The sequence below is a fragment of the Dermacentor silvarum genome, chromosome 1, assembly GCF_013339745.2.
Source record: "Dermacentor silvarum isolate Dsil-2018 chromosome 1, BIME_Dsil_1.4, whole genome shotgun sequence".
Classification (NCBI taxonomy): Eukaryota; Metazoa; Arthropoda; class Arachnida; order Ixodida; family Ixodidae; genus Dermacentor; species Dermacentor silvarum.
In genome coordinates, this window is record NC_051154.1 from 12,382,926 (window position 1) to 12,392,717 (window position 9,792).

Below are 9,792 nucleotides of genomic sequence, written 5' to 3' on the forward strand. Positions count from 1 at the left end.
CTGGCGCACGCATACATAAAAAATGAAAAAAAAATACAGCAGGGGAATATAAGCAAAAAAAAAGCAATCAATAAAAAATAACAATCTTGAAAAGAACAGTGTATACAAGCAACAAGGCGAAGAATAGATACAAAAGAAAAAGGAGGAGCAGGGCAGTTGAACAATGTGTGAAACTATCACAGAACAACGCAAAGCTCGAAAAAGAACAATGACAGAGAGTTACAGCTGGTATGACGTCATGCTCCCCCCCCCCCCCCCCCATCGTCGCGCTACCACCATGCACCTTTCTAGTACTAGCGCAGCTTTTCCTGTACTAGCACAGATGACGTACACGAGTATAGGCCTAGCTACCAGTGGCGCACCGACGGGGGGGGATTCGGGGGTTGTAACCCCCCCCTGAGGCCGACTTAACCCCCCCCCCCTTTTGTTTAACCCCATTTCTTTCCTTACGCACTTGAGTGCTGCAACTAAGATGTAAGACGCGCAATCAACTGCACACTCGCAAAGAGCGCATTTTTTGACAATTTCCCGTGAAATAATCGAAATTAGAGTTGTTTAGATGGTATTGGCAAACTGTCAACCCCCCCCTGGCAGAGATCCTGGGTGCGCTACTGCTAGCTACAACCGAGTTTAAACCTCGACATAGCCAAGTTCAACTTAGCTACAACCAAGAGACGCAATCAATCGGCCAGCTTCACTGTGTCTTGAGCTTTGCGCGGCCTAGTGCAAGCTTTCGCCTTTTTTTTTTTTTTTTCTCCTGGCTTAGCGGGCCGCGGAGAGAAGAGAGGCGGGGGTCGGGAAGGGAGGGAGCTGGCGAAGAGGAGACTGCGTGCGCATGCGCCGCGCCGCCCTCCTGGTTGTTACCGCCCTCCTGTTTCCATGGCTACGGCACGGCAGTTTCTTGACACGAACCACACATTACGGCTTGCTTAAATAGTCTCTCTGTGAAAATTACGCACCTTAGGAGCTCGGGGCACAAGAGGATACCGGGAAGGGGTTTGAAAAAAAAATAATTAAAAAACAGAAGGTCAGTGCGATTACGTCGGCAGCGAATTAAGGGGAATGACCATTATCAAGCAGTGCTAGATCAAGGCCCAGCGTCCGGGTTAGCAAAACGGTGATGATATATGCCGAGAAACGTTTTCTGGACCCGATCCATGATGTCACTGTTGAATCTAGAAATGCCATCCCAGACTACCGACGCGTATTCGAGTTGAGGAAGACAGATTGTTGTGTACCACTTGCGGAACGGTGTAGGAGAACTGAATTCTCTCGACAGTCTGCAAACAGAGCCAAGAGAGCGCATACCCCGTATTGCAACGCGTTTAGTGTGAGCTGAAAAGTGTAAGGTTGTATCGAAAAGTACAACAGCAATAATAATAATAATAATAATAATAATAATAATAATAATAATAATAATAATAATAATAATAATAATAATAATAATAATGTTTATTGCAGCAAGAAAAAATGCAGAACAACACAAACAGGCCGGTCTAAGCCTCAGTTGGCTTGTAGGACCGTGCTTATGAGCATGATGCATGCGGTGAATGAAGATAGATATGAAATAGACACAGACAAAAAATGACAAGAAAATAAAAAAAGAAGAACAAGATAACATTTGATTATTCTACTTGAAACAAAAGAAATTGAAGCAGTAAATATTACGATGCGAAAGTGTTCTTCAATAGCTCCTTCAATAATTCTTTCAGCGTGCTTTTCGAAGTCGCTTTTAAAGATTTCATCCGGTAACTTGTTAAAAATGTCCTGCACATACCCACAGCGTCTGGCCGCAACATACCGCGTGGATGAACGACGAACCACATAACAGACATGTTCACGACGTTCTTTGGTGGCGGTAATTTTTGTTTGAATTCGCAATGTTTGCATCCACAAATGTATAAATATGTCTATATCCCCCCCCCCCCCCCCTGCTGTAATGCTCTTGGAGCGAATGCGGGTTTTTGTAATAAATAAATAAATAATGCTTGACGACGACTGTTTGGATGAGCAATGATTGAAAATTCGGTAGACCAAATTTACGGAAGATATTTGCAGCTGTTATGGTTGTAGGCAATATTTTTAAGAATATTTTTATAATCTTTTCTACCCTGCAACTCCAACGATCCGAACAGAATCCGAAGACTGCAATGCCATATCTCAACACACTGTAACCCAATGCATGTACAATATTCTTTTTTTACAGACAAGGGCGCAAATATTTTCATATTACACAACAGCCAAGCGACTGACCTTGGTTTTGAACAAATAAGTGATAAGTGATGTCGCCAACATAAGTTACTATCAAACGATATTCTAATATATTTAACGCAATCTAATAATAATAATTATTATTATAATAACCAATCCAATTATTTATTTATCGTGCCCAGGAACAACGATGTGGTCTAATAATCAATCAATCAATCAATCAATCAATCGTGTTTATTTAACGTGCCCACGAACAACCCGAAGGTCTGAGTGCTGGCGCACGCATACATTACAAACCAAAAACAAGACACTCAGGGAAAAATCATTAAAAAATAAATGAATAAAAATAAAAATTGTGAAAAGAAGAGAGTGCGGGCAACAAAGCGCAAAGTAAATACAAAAGAAAAAGGAGGAGAAGGGCACTTGAACAATACATGAAATTATAATACAAGGCAAAGCTCGGAAAAGAACGATGACAAGGAGTTATGAAAGATATCAAGTTCACGAAAGTAAGCGTTATAAGGATTCTCTATTCTGTGGACAGTTGAGTGTTCGTGATGACAGGCAGGAACATGGAAAGGTCTATGTTTTCTGGTGATCTTGCGTGGGATGCGGAACATGACACAGCTGAGAAGTTCGGGACACGTGAGGTTACCGTGAAGGAGTTTAAAGAGAAACAGAAGGTCAGCGCGATTACGTCGGTCGCGAAGTGAACGCAATGACAACAATCCAACAGTGCTAGTACAGGGTGCAATGTCCAGGTTTGCAAAGCGGTGATTATATATGCTTAGAAACTTTTTCTGGACACGATCTATAATGTCACTGTTGGATCTAGAAGAGCCATTCTAGACGACCGACGCATATTCGAGTTGAGGAAGACAGATGGTTGTGTATAATTTGCGGAACGGTGTAGGAGACTTGAATTCCCTCGATAGTCTGCATACAGAACCAAGAGAGCGCATACACGGCATTGTTACACGTTTACTGTGAGCCGAAAAGTGTAAGGTTGCATCAAAAAGCACACCAAGATCATTGATCTCGCAGACCTTACACAACGGCCCAGAATCTATAGAATAAGAAAAAGAAATACTTGCTGTTTTGCGTGTGAAAGTCATGACTTTGGTCTTAGCAGCATTCAAGGTAAGGTTATTATCCTTGCACCATTTAGAAAAGGAAAACAGGTCAGACTGCAGGGCGCGACAGTCATCAACAGTGTGAATTTTCTTTAAAATCTTGATGTCATCGGCATATAGAAGGAAAGAAGAGTTCCGAATAACAGAAAGAGCGTCATTAATAAAAATTAAAAAAAGGAGTGGTCCTAATACTGACCCTTGAGGGACGCCGCTAGTTGCCAAGTAAGAAGAAGATGTTTGGCCATTGACGTTAATATAACACGATCTATCAAGAAGATAACTGCGCAAGAGATTCACAACTGACGAGTCAACATCAAAGTGCGTAAGCTTGATCAGAAGCAGCGAGTGGCTGACTACATCAAAAGCCTTGCTGAGATCACAATAAATGGTGTCACCTTGCCCCCTTTGAAGTACCGGCGTGGAGATCTGTGTCATGAAACTTGCGAGATTTGTGATAGTGGAGCGGCCGGTGAGAAATCCATGCTGATTCGCTATGAGCGAGTTCTTCACAGTAAAAGACAATATGTTGTGAAGAGCAAGCTCAAAAATCTTGGACGTAGCACAGAGAAGAGAAATTGGGCGATAATTCGACACATCGGATTTACATCCAGACTTAAATACAGGAAAAACACGAGCAGTTTTCCACATGTGAGGGAAAGTGGAAGTAGTCAAAGAGTTATTAAATATAGATGTCAATACTGCATGGAGCAAATATACTGCCGTAAGCTTTTAGAATTGCGGAGGGGATGCCGTCAGGGCCGCAGGATAGGGAAGGCTTCAAGCGCCTAAGGCATTCGTGGACAAGCTCTTCATCAAACAACACCGCACTAGATGTAGGAACCGTCGTGTGCTGCTGACTGACACCAGCGTTGAAACCTGCATCTTTATATAAGGAAGAGAAATGGGCTGCAAAACAATCCACGGACTGCTTGGACTTCTGCTCCTCTAGAGTCAAGTAAGCGAAAACCCTCTCCATGTTTATTGGAGCGCTTACGGATATACTTCCAAAATTCTGCCGGCCGGCCGGAGGCGCTTTTTTCCAAGAATGCCATATATGAATCTTGATCCCGCTTATAGAGACGTTTACAGAGAGCCCGAAAAAAGCGGAATTCTTCTCTGTACTCATTAGGCAACGGAATTCTGGATTTTCGGTGTGCGCGATATTTATGCTTTAGGGCAATTATGAGTTCAGACGAAAACCAGTGGGGATATCTAGAGCGTCTAGGCCTGTACTGGGGAATGTATTTGCGCATACTGATGATCAATCAATCATGTTTATTTAACGTGCCCAGGAACAACCCTAAGGTCTGAGTGCTGGCGCACGCATACATACAAACCAAAAACAAGACACTCAGGGAAAAATCATTAAAAAATAAATGAATAAAAATAAAAATTGTGAAAAGAAGAGAGTACGGACAACAAAGCGCAAAGTAAATACAAAAGAAAAAGGAGGAGAAGGACACTTGAACAATACATGATATTATAATACAAGGCAAAGCTCGGACAAGAACGATGACAAGGAGTTATGAAAGATATCAAGTTCACGAAAGTAAGCGTTATAAAGATTCTGTATTCTGTGGACAGTTGAGTGTTCGTGATGACAGGCAGGCACATGGAAAGGTCTATGTTCTCTGGTGATCTTGCGTGGGATGCGGAACATGACACAACTGAGAAGTTCGGGACACGTGAGGTTACCGTGAAGGAGTTTAAAGAGAAACAGAAGGTCAGCGCGATTACGTCGGTCGCGAAGCGAAGGCAATGACAATCCAACAGTGCTAGTACAGGGTGCAATGTCCAGGTTTGCAAAGCGGTGATTATATATGCTTAGAAACTTTTTCTGGACACGATCTATAATGTCACTGTTGGATCTAGAAGAGCCATTCTAGACGACCGACGCATATTCGAGTTGAGGAAGACAGATGGTTGTGTATAATTTGCGGAACGGTGTAGGAGACTTGAATTCCCTCGATAGTCTGCATACAGAACCAAGAGAGCGCATACACGGCATTGTTACACGTTTACTGTGAGCCGAAAAGTGTAAGGTTGCATCAAAAAGCACACCAAGATCATTGATCTCGCAGACCTTACACAACGGCACAGAATCTATAGAATAAGAAAAAGAAATACTTGCTGTTTTGCGTGTGAAAGTCATGACTTTGGTCTTAGCAGCATTCAAGGTAAGGTTATTATCCTTGCACCATTTAGAAAAGGAAAACAGGTCAGACTGCAGGGCGCGACAGTCATCAACAGTGTGAATTTTCTTAAAAATCTTGATGTCATCGGCATATAGAAGGAAAGAAGAGTTTCGAATAACAGAAAGAACGTCATTAATAAAAATTAAAAAAAGGAGTGGTCCTAATACTGACCCTTGAGGGACGCCGCTAGTTGCCAAGTAAGAAGAAGATGTTTGGCCATTGACGTTAATATAACACGATCTATCAAGAAGATAACTGCGCAAGAGATTCACAACTGACGAGTCAACATCAAGGTGCGTAAGCTTGATCAGAAGCAGCGAGTGGCTGACTACATCAAAAGCCTTGCTGAGATCACAATAAATGGTGTCACCTTGCCCCCTTTGAAGTACCGGCGTGGAGATCTGTGTCATGAAACTTGCGAATTTGTGATAGTGGAGCGGCCGGTGAGAAATCCATGCTGATTCGCAATGAGCGAGTTCTTCACAGTAAAAGACAATATGTTGTGAAGAGCAAGCTCAAAAATCTTGGACGTAGCACAGAGAAGAGAAATTGGGCGATAATTCGACACATCGGATTTACATCCAGACTTAAATACAGGAAAAACACGAGCAGTTTTCCACATGTGAGGGAAAGTGGAAGTAGTCAAAGAGTTATTAAATATAGATGTCAATACAGGAGCAAATATACTGCCGTAAGCTTTTAGAATTGCGGAAGGGATGCCGTCAGGGCCGCAGGATAGGGAAGGCTTCAAGCGCCTAAGGCATTCGTGGACAAGCTCTTCATCAAACAGCACCGCACTAGATGTAGGAACCGTCGTGTGCTGCTGACTGACATCAGCGTTGAAACCTGCATCTTTATATAAGGAAGAGAAATGGGCTGCAAAACAATCCGCGACTGCTTGGACTTCTGCCCCTCTAGAGTCAAGTAAGCGAAAACCCTCTCCATGTTTATTGGAGCGCTTACGGATATACTGCCAAAATTCTGCCGGCCGGTCGGAGGCGCTTTTTTAGAATGCCATATATGAATCTTGATCCCGCTTATAGAGACGTTTACAGAGAGCCCGAAAAAAGCGGAATTCTTCTCTGTACTCATTAGGCAACGTAATTCTGGATTTTCGGTGTGCGCGATCTTTATGCTTTAGGGCATAAATGATGATAATAATAATAATAATAATAATAATAATAATAATAATAATAATAATAATAATAATAATAATAATAATAATAATAATAATAATAATAATAATCAATCAATCAATCAATCAATCATGTTTATTTAACGTGTCCAGGAACAACCCTAAGGTCTGAGTGCTGGCGCACGCATACATTACAAACCAAAAACAAGACACTCAGGGAAAAATCATTAAAAAATAAATGAATAAAAATAAAAATTGTGAAAAGAAGAGAGTGCGGGCAACAAAGCGCAAAGTAAATACAAAAGAAAAAGGAGGAGAAGTACACTTGAACAATACATGATATTATAATACAAGGCAAAGCTCGGACAAGAACGATGACAAGGAGTTATGAAAGATATTAAGTTCACGAAAGTAAGCGTTATAAAGATTCTGTATTCTGTGGACAGTTGAGTGTTCGTGATGACAGGCAGGCACATGGAAAGGTCTATGTTCTCTGGTGATCTTGCGTGGGATGCGGAACATGACACAGCTGAGAAGTTCGGGACACGTGAGGTTACCGTGAAGGAGTTTAAAGAGAAACAGAAGGTCAGCGCGATTACGTCGGTCGCGAAGCGAAGGCAATGACAATCCAACAGTGCTAGTACAGGGTGCAATGTCCAGGTTTGCAAAGCGGTGGTTATATATGCTTAGAAACTTTTTCTGGACACGATCTATAATGTCACTGTTGGATCTAGAAGAGCCATTCCAGACGACCGACGCATATTCGAGTTGAGGAAGGCAGGTGGTTGTGTATAATTTGCGGAACGGTGTAGGAGACTTGAATTCCCTCGATAGTCTGCATACAGAACCAAGAGAGCGCATACCCCGCATTGCAACACGTTTAGTGTGAGCCGAAAAGTGTAAGGTTGCATCAAAAAGTACACCAAGATCATTGATCTCGCAGACCTTACACAACGACACAGAATCTATAGAATAAGAAAAAGAAATACTTGCTGTTTTGCGTGTGAAAGTCATGACTTTGATAATAATAATAATAATAATAATAATAATAATAATAATAATAATAATAATAATAATAATAGTAATAATAATAAAGAAATAATGGCTTAGAGTGGGAAGAATAATATAGACGAAATTTTTTAAAAAAGGTTTGTCTAGCTCCAGTACGTGAAGAAGGAAGGATTCACAATAAAGAGTGCTCTTCTTCATCGTATGTACTTGCGCTAAACAATCCTTTTTTTTCTCAAAAAATGCCATGCCAACAAGGCCATACACTCATGGTAATATAGATCATCATCATCATCATCATCATGATCAGCCTATATTTATGTCCACTGCAGGACGAAGGCCTCTCCCTGCGATCTCCAATTACCCGTCTTGCGCTAGCTGATTCCACCTATTTCCTAACTTCATCACCCCACCTAGTTTTCTGCCGTCCTCGACTGCGGTTTCCTTCTCTTGGTATCCATTCTGTAACTCTAATGGTCCACCGGTTATCCATCCTATGCATTACATGGCCTGCCCAGCTCCACTTTTCCGCTTAAGGCATATGGCATACGGCATACGGCAGGCATAACCAAATTCTGACTCGGAGATTACCACTGTCGTTGAAAAGAAACGTCTACAATCATTGCATTCTACCGGTGCTAACATATGGGGCAGAAACTGGGAGGTTAACAAAGAAGCTTGAGAACAAGTTAAGGACCGCACAAAGAGCGATGGAACGAAAAATGTTAGGCCTAACGTTAAGAGACAGGAAGAGAGCGGTGAGGATCAGAGTACAAACGGGGATAGCCGATATTCTAGTTGTCATTAAGAGGAAAAAGTGGTAATATAGATGGAGAAGGGGAAACGAGTGTAATCGCACGCTCATACAAGACTTCCGTCAGCTATGTCCAATGACAATACGGGGTCCCTGCTTTTGATGAGTTTTGTCTACTTCGCCATATCAGTCACGTGTGTTTTGTTTTCTTGATGTTTTCATTAATGTTGTATACCCATCTTTTATCCGACTGACCTTGTTTCCCGTCGCTACCGAAGCCAATCTTCATTGCCTCCTTGGCGGACAAACTTTGTATAGTCTCATTACGTGGTGAAACAACCTGAGGGATCCTTTGACGCAATATTCGTGACCCTGACCGTTGCTGGTACGGAACGACTATATATGCAAACGCACGGAACGATCTCGTTTGCTGTAACTCCGCACATGCATTTCGGCATCCCAATTCCAGCCACTTGTACCTTCTGATTGTTGCGCTTCTTCGTCGGTATCGTCTCAGTTCCTCGAGTGAATAATTAAGGACACGAAAGAAGAATAGGCATAGTACAAGGCAAGATATATACTCGGAAAGATAAGCAGCGATTTGTCAACAGCAATTTCGATGATATAGTATAATCAGCAGAAGAGTCTATACTGACATGTACAGTATCCAGAGCAGCCACTATACTATGCCTTCATTCGAAGTAGTGAACAGGATACAGAGACTCCATTTTATGACTAGCGATGAAGTTAGAAGGGCCTTGCAAGGCATGACTGGGGAAAAAGCGGCAGGAGAAGATGGAAGAAGATGCAATTTAATAAAAGATTGAGGAGATATATTGCTTGAAAAATTTGCGGCCCTTCATACGCAATGCCTCGCCACGACTTTCAGAGAGCTGGAAGAATGCCAACATTATACTAATCCATAAGAAGGGAGACGTTAAAGAATTGAAGAATTATAGACCAATTAGCTTGCTTTCAGAATTGTATAAAATATTCACCAAGATAATTTCCAATAGAATCAGGGCAACACTTGACTTCAGCCAACCAAGGGAACATGCTGGCTTCGGGAAAGGATATTCTACAATGGATCACATCAGTAAAGTTTGTTCTTTGTCCTTGAAGTCGATGAAAGTCTCTTCAAGGTGTTTATCGGCGTTCATGAAGCAGGAGGCAGATTGGAGGTAACAAAACTTGAAGATATATTGCAACGAAAATATTTATACAGTCAAATGCAGAGTTTGCAAAACAACACTGATGCAAAACACACAAGTAAACAGCGCCTTACTCTTCGACTTTTTCCTAAGTTAGAGCCTAGGACAACTGTCACTACATACGACCAACCGAGTCTCACTGTTC